Here is a 17887-nt window from a genome sequence, read left to right as displayed (position 1 = left end):
CCTGTGATCAATTCCACCTTTCTACACCCTCTTTCCCTCCTGGTATCGCCACTGTCACCCCTGGTCCTGAGAGGTTCATCTGTCCTAGATTCCCTGCGCTTCCAATTCCCATCTGTACTGCTGTGCATCATCTGTAGTTGCAGTAGTACATTGACAGGGAGTTTCCAGAAATTCAAGCTGGATTCTGAAGAGGACGTGAAATGAGGGTAATCACTGTTGATATCAGATGGATCTTGGCTGACATCAGATGATCCCAGAAAGATGCTTACTGGTGTTTTGTTGACGATGAAAGGCATTTGACTGTGTGGATCGCAACAAAGGATAGTTAACATTTTGAAGCATGGGAATTCCAGAACACTTCATTGTGCTCAGGCGGTGCGTGTCCATGGATCAAGAGGCAGTGGGTTGAAGAGAACAAGGGAATAGTGTGTGGTTTAAAATTCAGAAAGGGTATGTGTCAGGATTGTATCTTTCATGATACCTATTCAATCTGTATGCTGAGCAGGTGGTCTGAGAAGTGGACTATGTGAATAAGACTGTACCATCGGAGGAAGGCTTGTTAATAAGATATGATGGGTAGATGACACAACTTTTGAAAGACCAGTCCGTAGAGAAAGACATCATGCTTGGTAAAGTACAGGGTCGGTGATAAAGAGGAAGACCCTCCAGGAGTGGCTGCCACAGTGGGTTCAAACATAGCCATGACTTTGAGGCTGACACAGGACAGGGTAGTGTTTCGTTCTGGTGTCTGTAGTATCACTGACCTGGAACCAACTCATCCACACCTAACAATAACAAAAACAGCTGACAAAGACTCTGAACTAAACCTATTTGATATAATAGCCACCCCGTAATAGACAGGCTGGAGAAAATAAGGAAAAAGATATAACTATCTCTTAGAAAATGAGAATTTATTTTTATAAAGGAATCAAAAAGATTTCCTTGAACTGAAGAATATGATATGTAAAATTAAGAAAATATTAGATTGGTTTCACACCAGAAGACAAAATGAGTGGTCTTCATAGATTAATATGATACCATTGATCAATTTTCTCTCCATGATAACGGTGCTTATGTAAGAAATCTTTGTCTCATCAGAACATTCTGTGTAGGTCATAAAACATATAAGCTGAATATAGAGGGGAACGATCATGGAGTATAGAGAACAAGAAAAGGAAGACATGAGGACTAATTTGAATTCCAGGAGGAGATAAGAAAGAATTGAGGCAGAATCAAACTTTAAAGAGAGAATGACTAAGAATCTTGCAAAACTGCCGAATAGTATCAACCCGCCAGATTTAAGAATCTCTGTAAATTCCTAACCACATAAAGACAACCAAAACAAAACAAAAATATCCCTACAACTAGGCTCATTGTAATATAACCATGACAACCCAAGGATAACAAGGAAATCACTGGACTGGCAACTGGCAGAAGTAGCACAAAAAACTCAAACTCACTGCCATCAGAGCTGATGCTGACTCATAGCAGGCGTCGGCAAGACATTGCCTCAAAGGAAGACTAATGCAGCTGACATCCGACCTCTCCGTAGAATGATGGAGAGATCATCGCATGGTCCTTTTAACATGCTTACTGGAAGTAAGTCGGTCTAGAATTTTATGTCCAGCAAAAATACCCTTCCCAGGAGCAGGTTACAAATGCAGTACTTGCCTTGGGTATTAAAACGTAAGGGAGAACCAAACCCTTAGTAATATAAAGAAGTGGTTTTTGTGTGTATTTTACAGTAAGATTCACAAAAATAAAAATGAATGAAGAAATCCATAATACAAAATTAAAATTTTACTTTATTAATTATGAATCTTTATTAGAAATCTTTGTAGATCAATATCATACCATTGATCAATTTTCTCTCTGTGATAGGGATTGTGTATCCTATATAAGAAATCTTTGTCTTGTGAGAATATTTTGTTTTCTTCTCAAGGTATATTTTATCTTTCACATTTAAATTTTCAATAGATTTGAAATTGTTTCATGGATGTAGTTTGAGATCGTGGTCAAGATTCACATTTTCCATATGAATAACTAATTCAACACAATTTATTGAAATAAATATCTTAGAGCAAAATACAATATTGGTTATAAATTAAGTGTATCTGTGGGTATGTTTCTGAGCTCTCTAATCTGTTTCATTTAGCGGTTTGTCTATTCCAGCATGGATTAATATAGCCAATGAATGCTTTAAGGATGTAGCTTTATATAGTAAGTGTTGACACTTGGTAGTTTATCTACTGAATGTGTAGATCAACTGGGGGAGACTTGACATATTTGCAATGTTAAACTTTCCTCTTCACAGGTGTATTATATTTCTTCACTTATTTAGGTCTTATTTTTTTCTCCATGATGTTTTGTAGTTTTCAGTATAGAGGTATTACACATCTTTAATTTAATTTAGCCCTAGGTATCTCATGCTTTTTGTAAAGTATATGTATTTTTTTCATTTTTTAAATAATTTACACATAGGAAAAAAATTAATATCGACCTTAGTGACTTTGCTGAATTCTGTTATTAAATCTAATAAATTCTTCTATGCTTTCTTTATGCACAATCATGTCATCTTTAAACACTGCCTTTCTTTCCTTTCCCACCCTTAGCCCCTTTGTATATGTTTGTTGCCTTATTGCGTTGACTAGGGTCTTTAACACAGCAGTCAGCAAACTTTTGAGACTGAAGAGCCAATCCTCCCCCTCACAATAACATAAACATTATTTGAGAGCCATAAATACATTTTTACAAACAAATGAAATCACCACGATGTGAATAAGATTCTTCAAAAATTTTCAGTTTTATTTCAGAGCCACATGTGCTTACTGTGGATTGCTTCTATTGATATAGTATACGTTCACTCGTGTGGTTGCTTCCGGGTAAGCCGGAACATCCCAGATGGTCTGACCAACATTTGGCAAATGTTGTAGGCTGTTAATTTGAGCATCTCCTTTTTCTCGCATGAGACATCTCATCGTTCAGTGAGTAAGACTGGCTTCCTTAAGAGTAAGGGCAACTACTTAAGAAGCAACTTGCCTTTTTACTAAACCAGGCTGACAGTAGTGGACCATGGCAGTCAGACCTGGCAATGAGAGAAGGCAAAAGCAAAACCGAGGCCCTGGAAGTTCTATAGATAGTTTGCTTTCAATAATCTGGTGCCAAAAGCCATAAAGAAGTGTTCAGTGTTTAAGAGCTTTGGAAATAATCCTAGGTGTAGAGAAGTGAATGAAGAACTAGGAAATATGGAAAAGTACTTGACTTTAGTGTTGCAGATGAAATTGTCATCTGGAATTCGGGAAGACTAGGATCTTCCCGGCATTCACCCTTGAAAAATGATATTTCTCCAAGTGCAGACTGAAAATACAACCCTGGCCCAAGCAAGTGCCTGACACAGTGATCAGTGGGACATCTTGGCACCACATTAATCATTTCTCAAAGTTGGATGTCATATTTTTAAAAAATCCAAATTCTTTGGACTAATGTCTTATTAAATCTGTATAATGCATTAGTTTTTGGTTTATTACTCAGAAGGTTGAGAGGTAGCTTTTGGGCTAGTATGAACCCATCGCTTTCCAAGGGGATCACTTCAAGTTAGGGTTCTGTTCAGACATCAGGTTTCTAAGCCAAGTATTTTATCGGAACATTTTAAGGGGGAAGAGTTATTTAACAACCTGCCATCACATGATAAAGAGCAAATGTTTGATCAATTACTAAGAAATCAGTCTGAAGAGACCTGGAAAATCTCATTTTAAAAATGGAACCGTGTTTAACTTAGGGACTTTGTAGTAGATTTTGAAAGATTGATGGGCTGAAAGTCCTGTGTGTAGGTTTTAAATAAAGAATAGCTTGAGGTGAGTGGTGATACCGGGAGGGTGGAGGGAGGGCGGGTTGGAAGAGGGGGCGGGGGGGGGAAAGGCTAGCTTGAAACCAAAATGAATTCTGTATGTAGAATAAAATGATAACCATACTTTCTCTCAAAAATCAGCTCAACTCTCTTAGTGAAGTGCAGTTCCATCCTAGAATCCAGAAAACCCCAGCCTTTTAAAGCCAGGGGAGACTCACTGTAAAGGTAGACATTTCTCCTCCATGTTGAAGTGTCACTCTTGGAACTATCCAGGTAAAAGTCAAGGGGGAGATTTGAATTTATGTAAGGAATCTGCATAGATCTAGTTATTTTCATCATGAAATACGAATGAAAATAAAGATGTATTGGAATAATTAAGTTGATTTCACCTTCCTTGATTTCTCAAGTCTAATAAAGTCTATAATATAATCCTTCCTTATAATCTTTATTGGTGTAACTTGCATTCGTTTCCTGTTGCTGCTGTAACAAATCATCACAAATTTAGAGGCTCAATACAAAACTAATGTTGTCTCACAAATCTGTCCACTCAGCTTGTTTCTCTGCTTTGCATTTCGCAGACCACAATCGAGGTGTCAGCCCAGCTGAGTTGTTTTCCAGGGCGGCTTGGTCAGGAATCTGATTCCAAGCTCATTCAGGTTGTTGGCAGAATGGTTTTCCTTGTGGTTGTGGAGCTGAGGTCCTCATTTCCTTGCTGGATGTTACCTGGGGGGTTGGTGTAACATCCAGGGACCTTGACCAGTCCTTGTAAATGATCCCAACATTTCAGAGCCAGCAATAGAGCATGGTATCCATCTCAAGCTTACAGTCTCTCTGACTCCCTCCTCTGCTCCAGATCGCCTGACTTAATGCTCTGCTAATTAAGACTCTTGTGATTCGATTGAGCTCACCTGCATAATTCAGAATACCCTCTCTGTTTTAAGGCTTGTAACCTTAAGTCTCTTTTGCCATATATGCAATATACTCAGATTCCAGATTAGGACATAGACATATTTGGGGGAGCACCTTGTCTATCACATAAAAGAACGGATACATCATGCATATAATGTTTGTCAAGAGAGCCCTGGTGGTGCAGGGTATTGGGCCGTAATCCCAGAGGTTGGTAGTTTGAAACCACTAGCTCCGTGGGACAAAGACTGGGCTCTCTCTTCTCATAAGCAGTTGCAGTCTTGGAAACCCCCAGGAGGTTGCTGTGAGTCAGCATTGACTCGATAGCAATGAGTTAGGGTTTTTGCTAATGTTTGTATATGTGTGTTATATACATTAAGGTAACCAGACGTCCTTTTGGTGGGACAGTCCCGATTTTTGGCGTTTTTAAAAAGTCCCGAGTTTTTGAAAGAATACACGACAAGCTAGGGAATGGCCTATTTGGTCCATATAGACCAATTTTAAAAACAAACCCCCCCTCCCCCGTCAATGGTGTCCTGCTTTAAATCTGGTCACCTTAATATACATCCATTCCCCACTTGTTTACATGGTTAGGTTCTGAAGACCAGGTCCTATTTAAAAGTCAGCTCTCTATGAAAGCGGAGGATGAGTACATCATTGCACAATTTCCATATTTCATCATTACACAACTGTCAACTGAATGAGAATCATTGCCCAGCCAAGTTGAATTTAACCATGAGGGCCAGTATTATTCTTACCTCACACCATAGTGTTTGCTATTGCCAGATGTGTGCCATCAATGCACAAAATAGTTGGACGGTAGAATATTTACTCTCATAAATGTGAAATGTTACAAAAATAGATAGTAAGTGAAAAATAGGCATATATGGATAATTTATATATGCATGACATGTAATAATATATGTCCACCATAAGTTTGTATGTGTGTAACTTCCTCTACATGCTTGTGCAATCCTTTGTGGGTTAGTACATCTTCTGGAACAGAACAATTAACACCCAGACAAGAAGCTAAAAGTTTAAATGGGATTTCCTCAGGGGCGGCGCTTTTATAAAATCTCTATCTCCCTTTTTTAATCACTTTCTATTGGGGGCTCTTACAGCTCAAATAATAATCCATACATCAGTTGTATCAAGCTCATTTGTACATATGTTGCCATCATCATTTTCTAAACAAAATAGCTCTTCTTTACCTTTTCTTACCTTTATTCTTTAAGAATAGTTCCTATTTACAAGTGCATATGGAATTTTTCCATTTCAGCATCCCAGAGTATAGAAATGTTTCAACCACGAAGACAATTGACGTCATGATCCACCTGATATTAATCTTCATAAGAAACATCAGACAAATAAAATAGATGGTCGATAAAGTAGCTAGCTAGTATTCTTCAAATTATAAAGATCAAGGGAGATAAGACTGAGGAAATGTCATTTACTGCAAGAGACTAAGGCAACCGAACAACTAAACGTGATGTGGGCATCATGGATTGGATCGTGCTGGTGTTAGTTGGCATGAAGTCAGTTCCAAACCATAGCAATCTCATGCACACGGGAACGAAACACTGCCTGGTCCTGCGCCATCTTCACGACTGTTCCTAATCTTGAGCCCATTGTTGAAGCCTTCCTCTCTTTCTCTGCCCCTCCGCTTTACCCAGCAGGATGGCCTTCTCCAGGGACTGGTCTCTTCTGACAACATGGCCAAAGCATATCACATGAAATCTTACCATCCTTAGTTCTAAGGAACACTCTGGAAGAATACTTCTTCCAAGACAGATCTGTTTGTTCTTTTAGCAGTTCATGGTGCTTTGAATATTCTTTTCCAGCACCACAATTCAGTGTCCAACTTTCACATGCATAGGAGGCAATGGAAAATACCATGGCTTCGGCCAGGTGCACTTCAGCACTTCCTCAAAGTACCTACCTTACTTTTCAGCACGCTAAAGAGGTCATGTGCAGCAGCTTTACCCAATGCAGTGCAATGTTTGGTCTCTTGACTGCTGCTTCGACGAGCCTTGGCTGCAGATTCAAACAAGAAAAAAAAAACTTGACAACTTCAACCTTTTCTCTGTTTATCATGAGGATTTTGCTTCTTGACATCCCTTGTAGTTTCCTCAGTGTAAGCATTCTGTTTCAATTAAACCTAGTGAATAAGGTAACCAGATGTCCCGCTTTTGGCGGGACAGTCCCGATTTTTGGCATTTTAAAAAAGTCCCGATTTTTGGAAAGAATGCACGACAAGCTACGGAATGGTCTATTTGGTCCATGTAGACCAAATTTTTAATCAAGAACCAACCCCCCACTGCCCCCCGTCAATGGTGTCCTGTTTTAAATCTGGTCACCTTACTATTGAACCCTAAAAAGAGGGGGGTGGGAGATTTAAAAAGTAAGGGTTGGTTAGCAGCAATGGTGGTTAACTTAGACAAATTATCATACAGTGGTGACGAAAAATATACCCATTGGATTTGACCACTAGGGTGTGTGTGTTTGGTTATGCTAATAAGAGGAGTCTAAGCAGCAGGGCGGTGACTAACTGGCAAAGAGAAGTGAGAGCAGTCTGTGAGGAATCCCCTTGCCGAGAGCGGTTTGATCTTCTGCTCTGGTTCGGCCTCATCTCCCTGAGGTTCGTGAGGGGGTGAAGGAGGCAGGCTGACCAGAGCAAAGGGACCACCTGGGAGGCCTATGCTGACTAAGCCTGATGAGACATGATGCGGTCTCTCGTGGCCATCCAGTGAGGCCAAACTGAGTCCTGGGTCCTGAGGGTCAGGTGATGCTTTCTGGTTGGAGACCCTGCACAGGAGCGGGTGGTGTGTAACCTCGGAACAGTAGCAGCTCTGTACTGTGACCCCTCTTAGAACTTCCTCGATGTGACTTGGGGTTGTACTAAATCTACAGTAAGGACGTGTCTGTCGTCCCTGTGAGTGCATTGAATCCCAGAGAACTCAGGAACCTACAGGGGCAGTGAGTGCCAGCAGGTGGCTGCCTGTTTTGGCGATCGGAAGGTTCTTCTAATATATGAGCTCCGATCCAGCGTTGAATGGCTGGGAGTGAAAAAGAGAGTGTGCATGTGTGCCACCGGCCATGAGTATGGAGAAGAACTAGGGTGAGAGCTACATGCATGTCTACATGCTGATCCTTACCGGGCAGTTAGCAGTGAAGATGTGGCATATGCTCACCATGCCCCCTGCTTAACACATAATCTATATAGATAGCCAAAAAGCCAAACTCACTCCAATAAATTGATGCAATCCCAGCAACCCCATAAGGGCAGGGTAGAACTGCCCCTGTGGGTTCCCAAGACGGTAACTCTTTACACGAGTACAAAGCCCCATCGCTCTTCCTTGGAGTGGCTGGTGGCTTCAAACTGCTGACCTTGCACTTGGCAGCCCAACTTGTAACTACTATGCCACCAGGGCTCCTAAAGTATGAGAGTGGTAATAAGCCATTTATAACTTGAAGGAGGGAACTTGCTGTTGGAAGCATGGAAGCCTGAACCCTGAGGGACCAGCAGGGGGCTTTAAGTCATGGCTTTTGGACACAATGTCCCTTCTAATTAGTTAGTGGATATTCACAGATTCCTAGGGATTTAGGATGATTATTGCCTCCTGTTCCCACTCTCACCACCTCTATTAAATGTATTGGGCCAGAGGAGTCCTGGAATTGGAAGTCAGTTTTCACCCTAGTGATTATAGCTGTTCTGAGTCACTAGCCCTTTTTAGAATGTTGGGACCTTTGAAGGATCAGGCCCCCACAAGACAAGCTGGCTTTCTCAGATGATTAAAAAACGCAACTTTATTAAGCTCTAGTTTACATACATTGCAAAGGTCCATTTTGATAAGTTTTGAACAAAGTTATAGATCTGTGCAACTCTCACCCCAGTCAAGGTACACAACCTTTTCGCCCCCCTCTAAAGTTCCTTCACACTCTTTCCCAGGAAACCCTTCCCGACTCGACTCCGCACCCCACCCCAGGCAAACACAGGTCTGCTTTCTGTTGAGGCACATTTGATATTTATTTTCTGAGGCTTCATGGAAACAAAATCGTGCATGCATGCTTTTGTCTGACTCTCTCAATGAGCATGGTGCTCTTGAGATCTGTGCATGCTTGTTACGGGCGTCGGGAGTTCAGTTCTCTGTTGCCAAGTAGTTTTCTATTGGATAAACATAGCACGACTAGTCACTTCAACTTGTTGATTTTGTAGTGAGGATTTTTGTGTCCATGTTCAGGGGGGCTATCTGTCCATGGCCTTCTTCAATGCCTTTGTCTAGCTTTGGTATCACAATAATACTGGCTGTATAAATGACATGAGATGTATTTTAAGCATGCATGACGATTTCCAAGTGACGTTTCTTAGCCATCTATTGGGCAGTTCTGCCCCAGGAGGCCTATAGATAACCTTCAAGAAATTTCTTCAGACCCAGGAGGCAGCAAAAGTCAATGGTACTATTCCTGTTGGCATTGTTCTTGGCATTATGCCTATTCAGGTTATGGCATATCATTAGGGCATAGATGTTCAAACATTACACACAGAGACTCAAACACTGACTTTCCCAAGAAGTCTGAACCACCTTCTTGAGTCTCGCTGCCAGACAGTTGCCTCCATCCCTCCTTCTGGGCTAACCCAATATATCTCTTAAAACAAAAGTTGGGTTAGACTCATAGTGACGGGTACTGGGCAGGGGCAAGGGACTGGTGAGAGTGTGTAGGGGGCTGAGACCTTCAAAAGCAACGTCAGACTTTGCCTGTAAGTGGACAGAGAAGGGGACACTACTGTTTGCTCTGCTATCTGCCGAGCGGTGAAAATTCAAGACAGAAGTGAATTAAACACACACTGAAAGGCAAACCAAGGGACGTTTAGACCTATACATACTTAAACTTTAAGACAAGGAATTTTACATATCATCTCATGTCTTTCCTCAACCATTTACCTTTTATGAATATGGAGATGGTCCCTCATTCCCAAAGCCAGAAATGTTTGGAAATCATTATTTTATGAGATTTCAGGGTCTTCAGGCAAATACATTTCTGCTGATCTACACTGATTTCTCAGATATCCTGAGTTGGCATGCAGATTCAGTGTCAAGACTTTTACTAGCAAAATCAGGGCAAAGAAGGTAGTATGCAGACTTTCAGCCCTGAACAGAATCTAATGCATGATACAACATAAAATCCCTTGGTCATCAAGTGGCTTTATTATTATTATTATTATTACTATTTCGAGTAACGGGGGAGGAAATATTACAGCAAGAATGACCACCCTCAATATCATATATATTCTACTTATTATTTATGCATGTGCGTTTGTCAATATGTGTACATCTGTTTACACACACATAGACAATAAGAAAACTGTTGTAAAATTAAAGCATTAGCGTTTTTAGTGCAAGATATGAAATTTATAGAGCCATTTCCCCTTGTTCCTTGGGAGACTCTGAGAGAGAAACTGTAGACGCCCCAAGGCCTTGGAACAAGTCACCTGAGACTCAAGGAGGGCGATCCCTCTTATTGGATGACTCCGTTGTAAATCAGGCATGCTCCGGTGGGAAATGAGAACTGAATGGAAGGTTTATAAGAAAAAAAGCATGTGAGTTTTAGAAGCATTTGATTTTGACCTTAGTACCATTAAGCTGTTTTCATACATCGGTTCCTTATAGTCTAGATGGAATTGAGTGGCGGTACAGCAGACCACGGTGTGAACTTTAGATTGAGGGAAGGAATCAACCATGTGTTTTTAAGAGAGGTTGCTTATGGACAAGAAAGGATTACATGGGAGGTGCTGTCTATGCTACAAAATACTTGTGTGGCTTTGAGACTTTTACTTATCACCAGGCCTTAGTTTCTTCATTTATAAAAATAAAGTTAAGGAAGTTGGTGACCAGATAATGTCTAGATTCCTTAAGTCCTAGAACGATGCAAGGGTCCTTTATTTTTGTCTGTTGGTTTTATAATGTTCTTTGTAAAATTACCAGTTGGTCTGAAGCATTTTAACTGGAAACAATTGGGATATTGTCAATGGTTCATCGAGAAACACTGGCACAGTTACTAGAAACCTCTAAGACGGAAGCAGAAATTCAGGGGACTGATAATATTCATTATTTCTGAAGTTTTCTCTCATTCTTTAGAGACAAAAAAAATGTAAGGGCACGGTGATTATGTAAGAGGAAATTATGAAAGTCCTGATATCCCAAAGACTTAAGCAAACTTCACACAAGTTTTATAACTTTCCCATCATCTAAACAACAAGGTAGGTATTTCCTACCCCCCACCCCACAAACAAGGTAGGCATTTAAACAAGAATACTGAGCAGAAACATTGAACGTTCTTGGAGGCCTTAGTGGATTGTTTGTCCAAATTCCTAATTTACTAGGAACCACTTCCTGTCTTCTGGAAACTTTCCCCTATTCCTCCTCCCCCAACCCCACCACTTCACTCCTGTCTACACAGCCCTGGGGGAGCAGGCAGATTTATGGAATGTTTTAACTCTGGCTTCTTTTTTGCTGGAAATCTGTTGTTTGGAGATGCAGAAAGAAGCACAAAAATCATTTTGGAGTCATTTTTGCTTTGAAGTGCAGAATTTTCCTGGGTGAGTACAAGTAGCAGCAGAGATGTGGAACTAAGAAAGGGAACACGGACCGTCTTCAAGATGCTAACAGGCCCCTTGGCCATGGCCAGCAGGCAGTTGAGCACACTGACCCGCAGCACCCAGTCATTAGGAACCAGAAGGTCTGGGAGCAGCTCTAGTAACCAAGGAAAGTAAAGAGTCAAGAGCAGACCCTTATGACACATCAGATGAGGAAAGGCCAGCCAGCAGAGACTGCCCGTGACGACCAGGCCTGCGTCACTGTCCTTGACGCTCCAAGTCAGTGGTTCTCAACCTTCCTAATGCCTTGACGCTTTAGTACAGTTCCTCATGTTGTGGTGACCCCCAACCGCAAAATTATTTTTGTTGCTACTTCATAACTGGAACTTTGCTACTGTTATGAATCGGGCAGCCCCTGTGAAAGGGTTGTTCGACCCCCACAGGGGTCGTGACCCACAGGTTGAGAACCACTGCTCTAAGTAGACACTCTCAGGCTCACATGTTCCCTGTCTGCTCCACAAATCTCTGACTTTCTATATGCTTTGTCTAGGAGGTCAATATTTCCTGGATGCATTAGTGTTCTTGTTGGTCTAATGACCTGTCCATAGGCATCATTAGTCCCTAACTAGGTGAGATCAATTATCTGGCCTTGCTCTGCCTGCCATGTTTTATATCCTTCCTAGTCTGTGCAGATAGACAAAGATCTCTCTCAGCACCTTCTCACAAGGAGCCAGGCGACTGTGCAAAAGTCACCCCGGTCTCAGGAACTTGTTCTAGGCCAGAGGAAATAGAGCAGAGTTAGGAGTTCATCTTTGGGACGGGCTCTGTAACTTTTGTCTCGTAAGAGACAACCAAGAAAAGGATTCTGGTCCATGCTGCCACGTGAGAGTAGGTCGATTCAGGTACCGTCGAAGAGTTTTGCATCCTGCACCCAAGCTTGGTGAGTCTACAGGGGGCCAACTCTTTCTTTCTAGCTCACCAAATTCTCACCGGGGGTGAGACAGAGCTTGGCTCTTCATTCTGATAGAGGCTAGTTTCTCCCTCCCATTTTCCCCACAGTCCCAGAGAGGAGCTCAACCAGATGGAAATATCAGCTTGGCGCAGTGGCTGTTTGTATGTATCAGTTTATCAATCACGAAAAACAAACGGACGTGCTTCCAGCATGGACTCGATCCCAAGGGTGTATTTGCGCATTTAAAACAGACATTTGGTTTCTGAAGTTGAGTTTCAAAAAGGGAGTGCTTGGTCTCAGCTCAAAATTCGCCAAGTGTACAGCTCTTGGTTCACAGTATGGTTCAGATCACTAGCTATTTATTCTTAGCTGTCTTCTTTGGGAAGAAATTGGGGACACCCCTTTACTCGAAAGGCTTATGAAAAACGAGTTGCTTATTATGCCCTACTCTATTTTCCTCTGGGCAACGAGGAACGCTACGAAATGTAGTCAGGTGGAAGCAGGTCTTCCTCTCCTTGTCCCGGCCTTCCTGTTTGCTCATGATTTGGCCCAGCTTTTGTGGTCAGATGCAGGGGAGCAGGGGTGTGTGTGTTATTTTTTTAGACAAAATGCTGCTCTTTCTTTTTTCACTTGAGTGTTAAGGATGGATCCTAGGTAGCCATTCCTCATGCCCTCGACCGAAGACTAGTGATGAGGTTAATGAGGTGTTGGAAGATGGCAAAGCCAGCTCCGGTGTTATGCTTTCCAACTTTTTAATTAGGAGTTCTGACGAATGGCTTGCCTGTAAAATACCCTTTCACTGAGTGACACCCCTGCCCAGCAAGGCGAGATGAGGAAATGAAGAGCCGTCAATCTATATCTGCTTTCCCCCCAAGTTTGTCCAGATAAAGCAGAGTCCTCAATCTATGTCTGTTTCCCCCCAAGTTTGTCCAGCTCACCGCCAGGGCCTGTAGCTCCCACAAACAATGTCGTCGCGGCTCCAGAGACTTGCAAAGGCCCGAGCTGCACTGTCGCATGCACCGAATGGACACATGCGATCGCTGCAATCTTTTCCCGACTGCTTTTCTCCTGCAGCTCACTGGTTTGAATATGGGGTTTCCTGTACCCTTTTCGTGTGTTGATTAGGAGGAGCTTCAGTGTGGGCTCTGATGGGGATGGCTTTTTCCAGGACTTCCAACTGGCTGGCATTACGAGCAGCCTAGGCGATCCTTCCCGTGAGGACACACTTGTGCCAAGTGTGTAGCTCAGAGAAGGGCTCCGAATGGTCCTCTCATTGTGTCAGGATAGATGTGTGCTCCAATGTTTTCCAGGACTCTGTGAACATTATCACTGGGACACAACCACATTCCTTTTACCCAAGTGAACGAGGTTTGATCCAGGCGCGGCATCAAGGCTGGAGAGACGAGCAGTGTGATTATCTGTGGATGGATGAGGTGCAGGAGGAAGAAAGAATACCTTGTAAGGATACACATGTAAACCCTCTGCTGACATTTTATAAAATAAGTTTCCCAGACTGTGATCTTTGGACAATGTTAAGAGATAGGGAAACCCATGAGACATGTAGGGGCCCTGAGAGAGGAAGCAGTTATCAGCAGTTACATGAGCACTGATAGCAATTCGTGCCATTTCTCCATCCAGCACTTTAAAAATTTGTTTGCAGGATTCCAGTTTCTGATGTTTTTGGCTGAGTAAAATAACTATCCATTGCATTTAGTGTTTTTAAAGTGTTTGAGGAATTCCACCCCACACACCCCCACCACCACTCCCATTAATCCTCTCATTATCCTAGTGGAGGAAAGTAGTCACAATTGGGTTAAGGCTGGACTGTGGACCGCAGGTAACAGGCAAAACCCTAGGGGTGCATATGGTTTGTGCTCGACAACTGCCCTACAAAAGCTGGTTATTTGACCTCGGCCAGGGGCGTTGTGGAAGGGCAGGCTGGTGATCTGCTTCCATAAAAGAACAACAAAGAACTCCACGAAGCAGTCCTTCTTGGTGATGCGTGGAGGAGCCGCCCCACGTGAGAACCAACCTGAAGGCCACACGCTTGGATTTGGCTTTTGTTTGGTCATGGGTAGTGCCGATCAGATGAGCCTTATCCAATGGCCAACTTTCGTATGCAGATGAGGAGAGTGAAAGTACCCTGGCTTGCGTCAGGAGCACGTTAGTCCTCCAAGTCACAGCCTTGCCTTTCAGTCCTCTCAAGAGGTCTTCTGCAGGAGATTTACCGAATCCGGCGCGTCTTTTGGACTCTTGACTGCTGCTTCCGTGAGCATTGGTAGTGGGTCCAAGCGAGACAAAAGCAGTGAGAACTTCCAGCTTTTCCCCATTTCGTATGTTACCTCCTTGATCCAGTTGTGAGGATTCGGGCCTTCTTGACATTGACTTGTAATCCAAAGCGAAGGCTGCAATCCTAGGTTGTCATCACAAAGTGCTTCAAGTCCTCCACATTTTCAGCAAGCAAATGAATGGTGCAGGAAGCATCAAAAGAAGATAGCAGGAATATACAGAGTTACTGTCCCAAAAAGAACGGTGGGCCTTCAAGCATTTCAGGAGGGAGCATATGAGCAAAACTACTGGCATTGAAGGCTGAAGTTCAAACAACACTGGAAGCATTAGCCAAAAAACAAGGCTCTAGGAATTGATGGAGCACCAACTAAAATGTTTAACAAGCAGATGAAGCACTGAAAGCACTTACTCTATGCTAGGAAATTTGGAAGACGGCTACTTGGCCAACAGACTGGGTGCAAAAGACCCATATTTGCACCCATTCCAAAGAAAGAAGACCCAACAGAATGCTCAAATATAGAACAGTATCATTGATATCAGGAGCTCTGGTGGTATAGTAGTAAGGCATTGGGTTGCGATCCGCATGGTCGGCAGTTCAAAACCACCAGCAGCTCCGAGGGAGAAAGACTGGCCTTTCTACTCCAGATAAGAGTTACAGTCTCAAAAACCCACTAGGGGTCCTCATGAGTCAGCACTGACTCAATGGCAGTGAGTTTGGTTTTTGCGGTCTATCACTGCTATCACGCACAGGAACAACTGCAGCCGTACATTGTGCCGTGGAGTGCCTCATGAATCGACTGTGGTTCAGTGCCGGGGCGTCTGTTCTGGCTTCGAGCAACCCGTGTACAACAGATGGAAACACGGCCTGGTCTGGCAGCACCCTCACACCCGCTGGTATACTCTGCATGCCTTTGTCAATCTATCTTGTCAGGAGTCTTCCTCTGTTTTTCTGCCCTTCGACACTACCAAACCTGATGTCCTTCTGCAGGGATTGGACTCTCCTGAAAACACTTCCAGAGGACATGCGAAGTCCTGCTGGCTTTGTCTCTGCGAAGTATGCTGGTTGTACTCCTTCCCAGACAGATCTGCTTGTTCCTTTGGCAGTCCGGGGTACTCTCAAGATCCTTGTACAGTTCTACTGTGACTCAAATGCACCGATTCTTCTTCAGTCTTCTGTATTCAGTGTCCAGCGCTCAAATGCGTCTGATGCAATGGAAAATACCATGGCTTGGGTCAGGTGCAGCTTAGTAACCCTCCTTGCTTTTTAGCACTCCATGGAGGTCTTGTGCAACAGATTTACGTAATGCAATACATGTTTGATCTCATGACTGCTGTTTCCATGAGCATTGGGGATGCAAGCTAGACAAAATCCTCAACAACTTTAACCTTTTCTCTATTTACCATGCTTTTATCTATCGGACTAGTTGTGAGGATTTTTGTTTTCTTTACAGAGAGTTGTGATCTGTATTGAAGGTTGAAATCCTTGCTCTTCATCAGCAAGCGCTTCAAACTTGCCTCACTTTCACACGTAGGTTATGCCATCTGCATATCTCAGGTTGTTAATAAGCCTTCCCCCAATCCTGATACTGTATTCTTCATATAAGCCAGCTTCTCTGATGATTCACTCAGCATACAGCTTGAATAATTATGGTGAGAGGATACAACTCTGACACTCACCTTTCTTGATTTTAAACCATACAGTATTTCCTTTATCCATGTACAGGTTCTCCCTGGCACAATTAATGTTGTATAATTTATTATGGTCCACACAGTCAAATGCCTTTGCATAGTTAACACCGCACAGAGAAACATCTTTCTGGTAGTCCCTACTTTCAGCAAAGATCCATCTGACATCAGCAACGATATCCTTTGTGAATCTGAATCTGGTCAGAATTTCTGGCATCTCCCTCTCAATATACTGCTGTAACCATTGTTGAATGATCTTCAGATTAATTGACTAGCCTTCTAAAATAATGAGACAGAGATCAAAATGGGTTATCATCAAACAGGACAAGTTACAGCAATGATAATGATAAGATGCATAGAGGTCTATGTACCGGGCACTGGCTTTTCTTCGACTGCCGCGTTTAATCCTCACATTATCCCCATGAGGTAGGTACTCTTGCTATCTTTGTTCTACAAGAGAAGGGGGAGAGATTTAAAGAAGTTATTTATTCAAATCACACACTAAGATTTTAACCCAGCCAGTTTGTCTCCAGAGACCTCATGCAGAGCCTCTCTGCTAGCCTCCCTCAGGGAAACAGAAAACATACTTCAGGATTCTGCAGTGAAACACAGTTTCCATGCCTTAATGGCAGCAAAATGGCTTCAGAAGTCACGTTTATGTTGATATTCTGAATTTTATTGGCCTTGTGATTTTGTTTTAAATTTCTCTATGAATAAATGTATATGAGTATATATATTTCTAAATGTTTTGGTTTAATAGTTATGGTTATGTAAGATATATAAGGCCTAGAGGTTAATAGCTAGTTTTATATCTGTGCATATTTAAGCATTATAATAAAAATGGCTTATGTCAACACTGGCAGTCCACAAGTATTAAGTCATTAACACCCTCAACACATTAACACTGTTTACTTTAAATAAAATCCCTTAATAACCTAAGAGACTGGACATATTTTGGTAGACTGGGAGTGGCGAAGTAATGAGACAGCTCAAACGGCAAGGTGCATTTGCGAAGTGGCTCTGTCGCTGGTTACGAGATATTAACAGGAGGCTTAGATGTTCTTTTGAAGACAATATTCTCTTCTCTTCTGGTGGTTATTGTTGTGATAAAAAGCCTACTGCCATATAAATGCCACTTTATAGGTAACTGCTGCTTTTACAACATTCTTGATGACACCCTCCATCCTCACAACTGCATGTCTAGATGTCAATTTAATTTTACTCATACTGTCTGGCATTCAAGGTGTGTTCTGGACCTTAAAAGTCCTGTCTTTCATCACAACTGGAAAATACTCAGTAATAATTTCTTCAACTATCATGCCTCCCACAAATGTACCCGTCTCAAAATGAAACTCCTTCTCGCTAGTCTCCATGTCTCTTGACCTCTCATATGTTTCTCTTTGTTACATTCTGGTTAATATCTTCCTATCTGTTCTCTTGTTTATTGATATAATTTTAAGAGATGTCCAACTTAAAATATCCCTTACAGTTTTTCCTCGTTTGTCTTTGGTTTTTTATTGGAAGGGAGAGATATATTTTATCGGTTTCTTTTGTAAAAAAAAACCTTTATTAAGGTATAATTTATATATAAAAGTAAGCTCATTGAAAGTAT

This window comes from Echinops telfairi, unplaced genomic scaffold (genome assembly GCF_000313985.2).
Source record: "Echinops telfairi isolate 266 unplaced genomic scaffold, ASM31398v2 ScPeMD7_7469;HRSCAF=8507_0, whole genome shotgun sequence".
In the NCBI taxonomy this organism is placed as follows: Eukaryota; Metazoa; Chordata; class Mammalia; order Afrosoricida; family Tenrecidae; genus Echinops; species Echinops telfairi.
The sequence above is the reverse complement of the archived record's forward strand: the minus strand, read 5'-3'. Positions refer to the sequence as shown.